Source organism: Diabrotica virgifera, chromosome 5 (assembly GCF_917563875.1).
Source record: "Diabrotica virgifera virgifera chromosome 5, PGI_DIABVI_V3a".
NCBI classification, from domain to species: Eukaryota; Metazoa; Arthropoda; class Insecta; order Coleoptera; family Chrysomelidae; genus Diabrotica; species Diabrotica virgifera.
In genome coordinates, this window is record NC_065447.1 from 113530615 (window position 1) to 113545315 (window position 14701).

Sequence of the window (14701 nt, forward strand, 5' to 3'; positions counted from 1 at the left end):
AATATAAATCTTCATTTTATATTTATAATCAACTTTTACTGAAACCAGCCGTTAGAGTTGACTCCAACTAGTTGGAGTCAACTCTAACTGGATAATCAACTTGAACTGTAACATATATACAAAATTGTACATTATATGTGTGTAAGAAGTAAATTGATTCTTTTATTTTACCCAGAAACTACCGACCTATTGATCACCACTAACAATATAATATGGTACAATCTTGAGAACAAAAGTTGTTTTATTGTTGAATTCTGTGTAAACTATAGGTACATTTTAATTTAAAGGCAGACTATATTTGATTTCTTCTTTTGCCTTCATAACCCTAGATGGGACTTTGCCTGTCTAGCTATGTGCCTTCATTCAGATCTCTCTTGTGCCCTTCTTGTCTTATGTTCATGGTTTTAGGTCGTCTTCCACGTCATCCAACTATCTAGTTCTGGGTCTTTCTTTTTTTCGCGTTCCTATTGGATTTCATCGTAATATTTTCTTCGTTTTTTTTTGCATTGTCTTTTCTTTGAATATGTCCCAACCATGACTCTCTTTCTTCTTCTTCTTGTAGTTCCTTCTCCTACGGAGGTTGGCTATCATCACAGCTATCCGTACCTTATTGGCGGCTGCTCTGAAAAGATCTACTGAGCTGCAACTATACCACTCTCTTAAGTTTCTCAGCCAGGAAATTCTTCTTCTACTGACTGTCTTTGACTTTTTACAAATTAACAAGATCACAACCTTCATTCAATTAACCTCGTCGTTTCTCCTGATTATCCATGTGCCCTCTTCCTCTTGCACCGGGTTTTTCTGATGACTGCCTCAAGAACTTGATTGATAGAGCGTCTCCCTGTCTCACTCCCATGTTGATGGCAAACAGGGGAGTCAGTTCTCCATCTACACTGACTGCTGTTTTTGAACCCTGGAACGTCATTTTTGTTAGGATGATATATTTCTTAGGTATACCTAAGAAAGGTATTCCAACATTGTTTCCCTTTTCACACTATCAATACATATTATATAGTTCTATGTCGTATTCATAAGCTTTTTCTTGTATCCTTCTTAGTATGAATATATTATCTGTAGTGGCTATTTGTTCTGAATCTGAATCCATTTTGTTAATCACCAATAATTATATTTTCGGAGTATTCTAATAATCTATTGTAAAGTGTACCAGAAAGAATGTTGTATATTACATTTAACAATGTAATTGGCCTATAATTCTGGCATTCCCTCTTATCTCCTTTTTTATATATTGGCTGTATAAGGCCTACTACTATCAACTTCATTGATCAATGAAGTTGCAGTATACACAGACGGATCAAAGACTAGGGACAGCTCGGGTTTTGCCTTTTATGTACCATCCACTGGTCATACACAGCTGCATCGTGTGGCGGACTTTACTTCTATCTTTACAGCCGAGGCATTAGCAATTAAAAGAGCGCTGCAATGGTGCTTAGAAAATCAGGTTCAGAAAATTGCTATTTTGACAGATTCTCAGTCAGTACTATTGGCATTACTTTCCCACCCAACAAAACATTATAAGAACATTATAATATATGACATAAGAAAAATTATTCAATATCTGGGAAAGCTTGACAGAAAAGTTCGTTTCATTTGAGTGAAAGGACACGCTGGTATTATTGGCAATGAGCATGTAGATATAGCAGCTAAGGACGCGTGCTATTTAGAGAATATTATCTATGAAACAGACGCAAACGATCTTTTAGCGATTTTCAGAAATAACATCAGAAGCGTTTGGGAATCATTATATACAAGTATTAGAGAAAAATTGCAAAGTCACTATTATAGGATTCATAGAGATTTGCCAAAGAACATTCCCCATCTCACCTTCCCTGTATCCAGACGATATTCTTCAATCATTACTAGGTTGAAATTACATCATGGTCGTTTCCCGACACAATTACTTTCTTACGCTATAGTCTGTGGCAAATAGACTTTGTCTGATGCCAAACACACACACACACACACACACACACACACACACACACACACACACACACAAACACACACATACACACACACACACATACACACACACACACACACAAACACACACACAAACACACACACACTCACACACACACACACACACACACACACACACACACACACACACACACACACACACACACACACACACACACACACACACACACACACACACACACACACACACACACACACACACACACACACACACACACACACACACACACACACACACACACACACACACACACACACACACACACACACACACACACACACACACACACACACACACACACACACACACACACACACACACACACACACACACACACACACACACACACACACACACACACACACACACACACACACACACACACACACACACACACACACACACACACACACACACACACACACACACACACACACACACACACACACACACACACACACACACACACACACACACACACACACACACACACACACACACACACACACACACACACACACACACACACACACACACACACACACACACACACACACACACACACACACACACACACACACACACACACACACACACACACACACACACACACACACACACACACACACACACACACACACACACACACACACACACACACACACACACACACACACACACACACACACACACACACACACACACACACACACACACACACACACACACACACACACACACACACACACACACACACACACACACACACACACACACACACACACACACACACACACACACACACACACACACACACACACACACACACACACACACACACACACACACACACACACACACACACACACACACACACACACACACACACACACACACACACACACACACACACACACACACACACACACACACACACACACACACACACACACACACACACACACACACACACACACACACACACACACACACACACACACACACACACACACACACACACACACACACACACACACACACACACACACACACACACACACACACACACACACACACACACACACACACACACACACACACAAGCCCTACCATCCATCCTCCGGCATTTGCTCCTTGTTCAATATTAATGTTATTAGGTAATGAATTTTTCCACAGAGTTCGGATCCTCCATGCTTTAATAATTCCGCCAAAATTCCATCTGTTCCTGGCGCTTGATTGTCTTTCAGTTTCTTTATTACATTTTTAAACTACTCCTTTCTTTATTATTTGAACTACTTCTTCATAACTCGGATGTATAAAATATGACAATATGTATAAAATATTGTCTTGTTTTGATCATTCATTGTCTGTCTTTAGATTTTATTTAAAGTATTATTTTCATCTTATTATAATTTTTTGCTTTTCAGTTACTAGTTCTCTGTGCTTTATTTTATTCTTTTGTAGAATTTTCTGAGTACTCGTTTCGGAGGTACATATACTAAAATTGGAACGATACAGAAAAGATTAGCATGGGACTAATCTAATGATAGAAGTATCGAAATGAATGAAAGAATCCAGGCAGGAAACAGAACCTACTGGAAATTCAGTAACTTCCTCAAAGATAAGAAGCTTACTCAGAATACAAAACTGAAAATTTACAAAGCAGCAATTAGACCAGTAATCACATATGGTGTTCAAGTAATGTGTCTGACACAGAAAGAGGAAGAAAGATTGAGGATCCTAGAAAGGAAAATAATTCGGTTCCTAGCAGGACCACTAAACTTAGGTAATAATGAATTTAGAAAACTCATGAACCACGAAGTAAGAGAACTTCTGAAAGGAGAAGACATCGTCAGATTTATCAAGGCACAGAGATTCAGATGGATAGGACATATAGAAAGGAAGAATCCAGAAGCCGTTATCAAGAAAATTTCCAAACGGAGACCTGTATCAGGCAGACCACGAGGAAGACCCAAAACTAGATGGGAGAACCAGATAGTAGAGGACCTTAAGAAGATGGGAGTCAGAGAATGGGTAACCAGAAGCAAAAACAGAAACGAATGGAGGAAAATTGTTGAAGATGCCATGTCACACAACCAATTGTAAAACCAAAATATTAATGCGGATTAATTCACCGCGATAGACGAATCGGAAGAGCCCAAAGAGGGCGGCAATCACTCCGCTAGGGGAGTAGATGCCATGATGATGATGATGAGAATTTTCTGAATATTTGATATAGGTGTTATATTACAATGGTTGCACAATATATTATTTCACATACTTAAGCTTAATTTTTTTTTTGGCACGGGCTGTCGCCTCTCAGCCAGTCACAACAAGTATATTTCAAAAATATAAAACAAAACAAAAATAAGAAAGATAAGGAAACGTTACCGTAAAGGTGGTTGTTAATATTACAATTATTATATTCAGGAGTTAAGGTAGGAATAAGACAGGGTCACTTGCTTCTTCTCGTCTAGGGACCCTTCAAGACATTTCGTTTAGACATAACTAGACTAGGTCGCGGATAGGAGGTAAATACATATGGGATAAAACAAAGGTAACTAATCATTTTTGGATAATGCCTACAGGTTGATTTTACTTTTACAAATAAATTCCATTAAACAGTCATATATTGTTTTCCTATTTAGAGAAAGTAGGTAACATAAATTATAATGTGGAAATATATTATATTTTAATAAATTTTCAATTAGTTTATTAGTTTTTTGAGTATACTTTGAGCACTCAAAAAATATATGATTTAAGTCTCCCTCTTTTTGACAGTCTAAACATAGATTTGAAGATAAAATGTTAATTTTCGCCAAATGAAAAGGATAACAGGCGTGCCCAAATTTTATTCTAATAATGGAAGTAATATATCTGCGGGGAACGGAATAATTTTTAAACCAGTACTCAGTAGTCACTTTAGGTTGAATCATCGCGTATTGGGAGGAACTATGTTTGCTAGATTCGTTCCATGTACGTCTCCATTGTTGGTTAACTTCATTTTTAACAATTGCACATATATCTGGATTAGAAGGTTTATGTCCGGTTAACGATCCATGTGTGATGGCTTTTTTTGCTAATAAATCAACATGTTCATTACAGGTGATACCTATGTGTGCTTTAACCCATAGGAAATGCACTTCTCTTCGTTTTTTATAGATTTCATAAAGTATTATTTTTAATTTGGAAGATATATTTGTTTAAATTATGACTTGGAAATATTATTGTCTGAATAGCTGTCAATACGGAAAGTGAGTCAGAAACAATTACTGTAGACTTATTTTCTGTATTCATAAAATATAATAAAGCCTCATAAATTGCAATTGCTTCAGCGCAGAATATGGAGAAAGCATTATTTATTTTATACATTTTTTCTGTATTGTTTGATGGGACATAAAAGGCACATCCAGTGCCAAACGTTGACTTCGACGCATCTGTGTAGATAATTATAGACTCCGAAAAAACGTATAAGATACTTCTTAAGATGTTATGACTGATAGCTGCATTTTCATGATAACTTGGCTTAATTACTTTTACCAAATGTAATAATGAAGGAAAATCTTCAAAGTCTAAGATTTCGTCTGGATTTGAAGTAACATCAAAGTTTGACATACCGCGAAAAGCTTCACAAAGTGGAGGTGAATTCTTGTGTTTCCAATATTTATTCGTCGGATCAGCTTCATTCAATTTGCTTATTTTTAAATGAAGGGAAGGATCTTTATGTTGTAATTTCATAATAATTTTTTTACTTAGCTATTCTCTTCTATATTTCAGTGGCATCTCTAAAGCTTCGACATGTAACGCATTAATTGGAGTTGATTTCATAGCACCTAAACAAATCCTCAGAACTGTATTTTGTGTTACGTCGATTCTGTTTAGGGCCCGATCAGATGCAGAGCCATGGAGTACACAACCACAATCTATGATTGATCGTATATAAGCTTTGTAGAAAAGTAGTGATGTTTCAACATCTGCTCCACACCACGTTTTTGAAATTGCTTTTAAAAAGTTTATTCCTTGATTACATTTGTTTAGCATAAACTCAATATGTGATTTCCATGTTAGTTTTCGGTCAAGTATCATCCCCAAATATTTGATAGAAGTTTGGAAACTATACTCATGATTGCTTAATTGTAATTTATCAATATTTGGTAAGTTGTGTCGTGTGAAAATGCAAACACTAGATTTGTTTGTGAAAATTTCAAATCCATTTTGTTGGAACCAATTGTTTGACAAGTTGTGCATTTTATCTAATGTTTGTATACAATTATCATATTTTTTTGAAAACGAGTATACAAGAAAATCGTCAGCATATTGTATAATCTTCAAAGTGCAGTTTTCAATTTGGCTATTATGTAGATCAGCAGTGTACAAATTAAACAACAAAGGGCTCAATACTGATCCTTGGGGCAGCCCCAAGTTATTGTATCGTGGACCTATCAGACTACTCTTATGTGCTCTGAGATATATCTTTCTACATGAGTAAAAATTATATATTGTTCCTGCTAGTTGGGCTGGTATTTGGAAATTTTTGACTAATTTTTCAACTAAAATATCTAACAGACTCTATCATATGCACCCTCTATGTCCATACATATTGCAGGTAAATAATTGTTGTCTGTAAATGTGTTTTGTATATCTACCACTAATGTTGAAAGGGCGTCTAAAGTACTTCTTCCTTTTCTGTACCCAAATTGAAGGTTGGGAAGTAATTTCTTTTTTTCTAACCACCATTCCAATCTCTGTTTTATCATTCGTTCGACTGTTTTAAGAAGGCATGACGTAAGAGATATAGGTCTATATGATTGTGCCACGTTGAGATTTTTACCTGGTTTCAGTATTGGTATTATAATGACATCTTGAAATTGAGGAATTAAACTCTCATTTTTGACCATCTCATTGAATATTTCCAACAGCAAGAGTTTAGCTATTTTTGGAAGGTTTATCATGGGATATTTAATATTATCCAAACCTGGACTTGTGTTATTCCGATTTTTAAGAGCATATTCTAATTCTGTAATGTTGAATGGTTCTAGCAAAAAATGGTTTTGTTCATTTGAAGCATAGCTGTAGCTTTTTAGTAATTGGACTGATGGAGGAGCAACTTGATCAAAAATTTCGTCGACTAATGTATCATTAAGACATGTTCGAGTAGTAATTAGTTTTCTATTGATTTTTCTAGCTTGATTCCCTAATGCTGAGGAAGGAGTGTTTTTGTTTAAGTTTGAGACAAAGTTTTTCCAACTTTCTTTAGCTATTTCCTTTAATTTTTTTTTACTTTTAGCCATGCTCTCTTGGCATTTTAAGTAATTTTCAAAGTTACGGTTTTGCTTATAATTTGAAAGTGCTTCTTTTCTTTCCTTGATAATGTTATCACAATTTGTATTCCACCACTGCGGAGAATTTCTGATTTTGTTTTTATAAGCTTTATGTTCTGGAATTGATAGTTGAGCTGCATAATTTATAGAATCAATTAAAAAATTATATTTGTCCGACGTATTTTCCATTTGGTAATAGTTATTGAAAAATTGCTCTGCTGAAATTTCTACATGGACCAATTAGCCTTTCTTGTATTCCATTTACTTTTAGGAATAATTTCTTCAGGTAAATGAATGTCGGTAATTTCCATATAGATCATAAAATGATTCGATCCCAAGGTGTCTGTATGTATAGACCAATTAATTTTATTGACTAGATCAGCTGTAACGAAAGTAACATCAATAGCTGATTTATTTTATCTGGTTTAGTTAAAATGGTAGGTTCTCCATTATTAATTACTGTAAAATTTAAGTCATCTGCAGTTTTAATAAGTTGTATTCCAGTTGCATCATTATAATTAGATCCCCAAATCGTATTATGCGCATTGAAATCTCCACCTATAACTACTGAACCAGTGACCTGTGAAAATATATTTGCCCAATCACATACTGTACTTTTACATTTAGGAGGTTTGTATATGTTATGGACAAAGTGATTATGTTAGCCATTATGTATAATGCCCGGTCATTATTAATAATGACTAACTTCAGCGGGCAATTTGATAACTTTTTACAATTTATCATATTGTCTGGTCATTATGAAAAATGCTATACTATGGCCGGGCAATGTGATAAATCGGCGTTCTTAGTAAATCATGCGATCTTCAGCAGCCAATCAACGCGCTGTATCCAAGGTTACAGTCACCGAAGCGCGTCGGCCATTATTTATAAATCATATTGCAGTTGAATGTTAGTAATGGTATATACAACAAGTGGTTTGTTTGTGACATTTCTTTGTTAATTCTTTGTTTATAAAGTATTGCATAGTGAACTATGGAAAAAGAAGAACCATTAAGTGATATGAAAAATCGATTTAACAATCGGTTAACTGAATTAGTTTCAGTAAAAAGTCAAAATTCACAAATTTTCACAAAAACAGCCTACATGGAAATGATACAGAAGGTAAAAAACTCTAAAAGTAAACAGACAAATAAAACGCCGAGTGATTATCAGCGCTTACGAAGATTCGACGTTATGACGATTAGAGAAGTAGAAAAATTGATTGTTCCTGTGAAAGAAGATAACGTAATTAAATACTACGTCCATACAGAAGAAATATTTGATACATTGCGCGATCTTCATATTACTATCGGGCATGGTGGTAGAAACCGAATTGAGAAGGAAGTACATTCTAAATTAAAAATATTACAAGGGAGATGATTGTTATCTATTTAAATTTATGCATGACCTGTCAGAAAAAACATAATGTTCCAAAGAAAGGCTTGGTGGTGAAACCAATATTGAGCAAGGAAATGAATTCAAGATGCCAAGTCGATTTAATCGATATGCAGTCACAAGCCGATGGCTGTTATAAATTTGTGCTTGTTTATCAAGACCATCTTACCAAATTTGTCCAACTTCGACCTCTTACAAGTAAAAGAGCAGAAGAAGTATCGCATGTACTTTTGGATATTTTCACAATATTTGGGGCGCCGAGTGTGCTTCATAGTGATAATGGCAGAGAATTCGCTAACCATATTATCAAAGAGCTGTGTAGCATGTGGCCCGAGTTAAAAAGGGTACATGGCAAACCCAGGCATTCTCAGAGTCAAGGATCTATAGAAAGGGCCAATCAAGACGTAGAGAATATGTTTAGTTGGTGGTTAGAAGACAACAATACAAACAAATGGTCTGAAGGCTTACGTTTTGTTCAACTAATGAAAAATAGAGCTCATCACACTGGTATAGGTTGTAGTCCATATGAAGCCATGTTCGGCACAAAGTTGAAAGTTGGTTTAAAAAGCTCTCTACCCCAAGAAATTCTGACTGATGTTAATTCGGAGGAAGACTTAGAGGTCCTGTTCAAAAATCAAGAGGCTGGGCTATCTACAGAACCGGATGTAATACAAAAAAAATATTATAAATGTGGACTCTTCAATAATGTTGCCCGAATCAAGTTCATCTCATGTTCAAAATTCATCTCGTGAATCTAGTCAAGTTCCAGAATTTTTAACAAATGCGGTAGAAACGGCTACCACCAACGGCTGTCACCATAGTGGAACATGTTTCAACAAATAGTTATGTATTGTAAATCATTCATACAAAATAAATTTCGATGATGTAGCAAGCAAAGGTGGTAAGTGTATTTTTATTTAAAATTGAGTTTGATTTAGAAGAAAAACGATTTAATTTCTCACTGGCTGCTTTGTGTGTTACCATCGATTTCGGTCATTAGAAAAAAATGCAAATAAAAACACAGAATTCTTTTTTTGGTTTCCTCAATTACCGTTAATACGTATTATATTTTTTATGTATACTTATTCATTAAATGTACTCATGTGCCATTTCACAGAAGACTGCAAGACTGTTTTCATTAGTATATAAGAAATATTTTAGTTTTTACTACATACTTGATTGTATCAAAATAAATATATTTCATATTTAATAAAAATAAAAGTAGTTTTAATCATCCCGTCTAGTAGATGCCAAGCCTTATACATAATGCCCGGGCAATGTGATGAATTTAATAGTATTTATTATATTGACCGCCAGTATTGGGCATTTTTTATATAGCCCGGGCATTATAAAAAATGACCAATTAATCATATGGTCCATAACATATATAGATAATATATTGAGTTCAATATTTTTAAATTTTGTTTTGATACCACAAACTTCAATATCAGAATTAAAGTTATAATTTAGTTTTAGTTCACTGAAGGTTACTGTGTTACGGATAAGAATCGCAACGCCACCAAACCGGTCTTCCTTCCTATCTCTTCTTATTAGGTTATAACCATTAAAACTGTAATGAGAATCTTTTTTAAACCATGTTTCGCTAATTAGTAAAATATCAATTTGTTTATTGTTTACGTATTGCATTAAACTGTTTTTGTTTGACATAATAGATCTAGCATTCCATTGACCAATTTTTAAAATATCTTGTACAGCAAATTGTACTTATCTGAGATCAAGTTGAAATATTTAATATCCTTTTGTTTTTCTATCGGAAAAATAGCACTAGGTTCAAAACTATTATTTTCCATTAAACTATCTTCACTATTCACTATGTCTTTCGTCTGAGAAGACGTCCCTAATGAACTTTGTTCCCCCATAATGGGGGAACCAATTTAATTTGTTAATTTAAAAATTCACTGGACTATAAAATTATATCTTTATCGAGTATTAAATTTTTAACGAGTTTTTAATAATTCAACAAAAATTGATGAATCCGGTTCTCTTTGTAAACGATAGCCTGCGATCGATTCGAAGATACGAATAAGACTGTAAGCTTAAATTCACCTAGTAAATAAAGCATCTACTAAACTATATTTGAATTTTTGCAGTTAGTTTAATCCGCAAGCATGAGACAATTTGAAAATTTAGCACAAGGTGACGTCGTGCGCGAGATGTACGAGTTTAATGCGTGGCGATGTCATATCTTATGTTTCCTTATGTCATGGTCCAGTCCGCTGTCGACTGATCACTCTCGCACTCCCGCATTATAGACCGGCTGCTAACTACTAGCGCTGCTGTGCGGACACTCATTAAAATACATAGGCAGTGACTACTAAGTAACTGATTGGTAAGTAAAGTTAGCAACTGGTTTCTTTTTAGTAGCTGTATGTGCGGATGGCCTTACACTAAAAAGGACGTAGATTGGATCAAATGTATTAATATCTGCCAACTTTGACTCCACGAGGACTGTTCAAAATATGAATCGCTTTGTGATATATTATGTGGTAAAAATCAGGAGTAGTAAGTTTTCTATTTCACCCCAAGTGCCTTCGCCATTTCACCCTTATGCATGGTAAAATGGTGAATTTAATAAAAATAAATATTGTTCATTTTTTCAACATTTGTAATGTCTTAAAGAAACTATGACACTGTTAATTTGTTGTCAATATATTTTGTGAAAGAAGTGTATTTTTATTTCGTTTAAATAAACAATTTCTTGTCTTCTACACGGCTTAACTTTTTTGTTCACCATATCACCCTGATTTACCCTATACGGTGTAGTGCACTGTATTCGCTCTGAGCGTTAACAAAGTTTCAAAGCAAGATCGACCGACCTGCTCATGGTGGCGGTTTTTTGAAATTTTTTCAGGACGCTTTGTGTATGTTTAAATGAGACATTTAAAAAAAATGCCGTGTCCCGCTAGTGATATTATGTATTAATATAAACAGAAAATAAAAACGCACTTAATCTGATATAAATTCTTCTATTTCCAATATTGATTATCAGTTTGATTTTGTATACATAACCTCACTATCGCAGTTTATGTCAATAAATCTTTATTAACGAAAAAGAAAATATTTTTGTTGCACTATAAATTACAGTATAAATTAATAACTAATGAATTCTAACAATTGTATTCGGTTATTATCACTACAAAATAAAATATTCAAATTTAACAAAATAATCCCATAAGACTCAATGTTAAAACGTCCTGACCAAATCTGACAGCGTGTCACGTGACTGTAAGTAGAGGGGAGACGCACGGAGCCAATAGTAAAACAATGGATTTAGTCTGCAAGCTATAAAAGATACATTTTTCAAATGAATAATTAAGTAAATCTAAAATTCCAGCACTTAATAATATCATCAGTATTATAATATATGATACTACCCGATTCTACCCAGATGAATTGATAGCGTTTTCTAACACTCCCTCTTTCTGAAAAACTTTTTTCATCGAATCTGGCAGTGTACAGTACAAGAGATCGACGTTTGACCGAGTCTGTCAGTCACTTGTAGGATAGCCTAGTCAAAGCCCGAAACAGATTTATTTTTTCCCCGACGATTCGACGTTTGACTGAAAAATTAGGCACTCCTAGGTTTGACTAAAATCACTTCAGTCAAACGCCGAAAATGGAATTTATTTCGGGGTTTGACTAAGACTGTTAGTCAGACCTGAGGATTGCCTAGTCAAGTCAAACCTAGGAGAGCCTTAACTTCGGGGTTTGACTAATGCGCATATATCTTGCTTTTCAGCTTGCATATATTATTGTGTATCATTTTGGCAATCAAAGATAGAATAAAAACTTTATTTTTTTTAATATAACGCGGGCACATAAATTTGATACACCCTGTATATTGATTTGTAACTATTTATTGGAAGTTAGCTTTTAAGCAGTGGTTTTATCCTTAATGAGTTTTTCCCTGAAGAATTAAAGACATTAATAAATAAAGTGATGTGACTAGACAATGTGTCTCGGGATTATAATTTTAAAACGGTTGTTTTGTTACGGACTAGGAAAAAAGCCACAGGTAATTAATTTATTTAGAATATTAATGTAGAGAAAGTTGAAATTTTAAGTCTCTTTGTTTAAGCCCTAAGAAATTTGTAGAATTCCCGAAAAGTAATTATCATGAGTAGAAGTAGTTGTTGAAAGGATGCATAGGTTTTCTAATGAAAAAGGGGAATGTGGAGAGAGAAATGTTTCTGATTGACTTAGAAATTTGGAATGAGGACGAGAGAAGGTTGAATGTTCAGATAGTGTGGAAAAGGAGAGGATTATGTGACCAGCATCCGAGAAGAGCAGTCAAAGTTTTCGTGAGTAGTTCAGAAGCAAGTACTAGTGGTTGTTTGATAGGGAGGAGTGTAGCTCAAAAGTGGAACGACAGACAGATCAAATTGAGAAGAAATACCTCTTTAATTCTGTAAAGTCCAAGAGAGTAAGTTACAAGAACTAGAGTTATTAAAATTATTTGTGACACCAAGTAAAAAAGATACCTGGGGCTCAGGAGATTATTATTGTGAGAAAGAGAGGAGAGAATTTTGAAGTTTTTTTTAACGAGTACTGGTTAAAAGAGGCCATGGCTCGGGTTTCGGAGAAATAGTTGCTGGTGTGCTGCTGGATTGATGCTGAGAACGGAGAGGGCTTTAGTTGGTAGCCTAACATAATCGACAAGGAAGAGCTGTTTGGGTCAAGAGGAGACATCATTTTGTGTGAATCAAAAGGTCAGTCAATAATTTATGTGATAGATTTTCTTTATGTTCAGAAGTTAAATTTTTTATAAAAGCATATGAACTAAGATTCCAATATATCAAAAATTTAATAGGAAGTATAAGTAGTTTTACGAATATCTAAATTTGTTTGTTTAGCTTGTCTAATCAATGGTATCGGGAACAAACCTATAAATATTTGTTGAATTAAAATTAATTTATGTGGTAAAAGTTTCATTGGGAGAGCTATGCCCACAGGATTTAATTGATAGATTTTCAGAGTATTGCTTTTGATAATAAAAGATATTTGTATATGCTTATTTTTGGTATTTCTATTTATTTCCTTCTCCTATTTTATCCCGATAAGGATCAACTAAGAGATACTGAAGCCATGAGAAAGGATAAGTATAACCTAAGATAATTTAGTTATTTTTTTGTATGATAAAAAGGCACCCTGAGATTTTTCTTAATTTTTATGTATGATTTGCGACAATTGACTAATTAATTAAATAAATATACTAATCATTATAAAAGTAAGAGAAAGCAGATGATAACAATATATATGCACATAACACATATATAAGCGCATAAATATATCTTGCTTTTCAGCTTGCATATTTGCCTGACTTTGCTTATAATGCTAGCTGATATTAGTATTAGAAAAAGTTAGTAATTACTTTTTGATAGTACACAAGTATAAAATTAAGTAGCTACCTATTATTGATGTAACGAATATTCGTATTCGCATTCTCTTTCGCGAATAATCGCACATTTTTGCATATTCGCATTCGTATTCGCATTCGTGAAATTTGTGCGAATGTTTTGCGAATATGGATATCAGAAAAAAAAATTTGAAGATAACATTAGGTTAATAAAATCAAAATCTATCCACTTCTTATTATTATTTTTTTATTAAGAAATGGTAACAGCCTCGTATAATCACATTATCAACCTTCAATTTATTTTATTATTTGGTATTATATAATAAAACTTAAGATTCAGTTTTATTTACACTAAATTATATCAATTAACTTCCCATTATAAATTTAGAAAACATTACAAAAATAGAAATGTTTTTTAAAAAAACTGAATATTCGCATTCGCATCCGCATTCGCGAATGTCGGTAGCAGATATTCGCATTCGCATTCGTATTCGCGAATGTTCAAAAAATGACATTCGTTACATCACTACTACCTATTTGTGATAATAGACGAGCGGCACCCCCCAAAAACGCTAATTTCTCGAGATACTGACCACAGGTGGTGAA

The 14701-nt window shown here is 34.4% G+C and overlaps 1 pseudogene; it reads left to right on the plus strand.

Moving 5' to 3' along the window:
• Window positions 1-3476: 3476 nt before the first annotated feature.
• LOC126885756 (U6 spliceosomal RNA) lies at window positions 3477-3535 on the plus strand (annotated as a pseudogene).
• Window positions 3536-14701: the final 11166 nt, after the last annotated feature.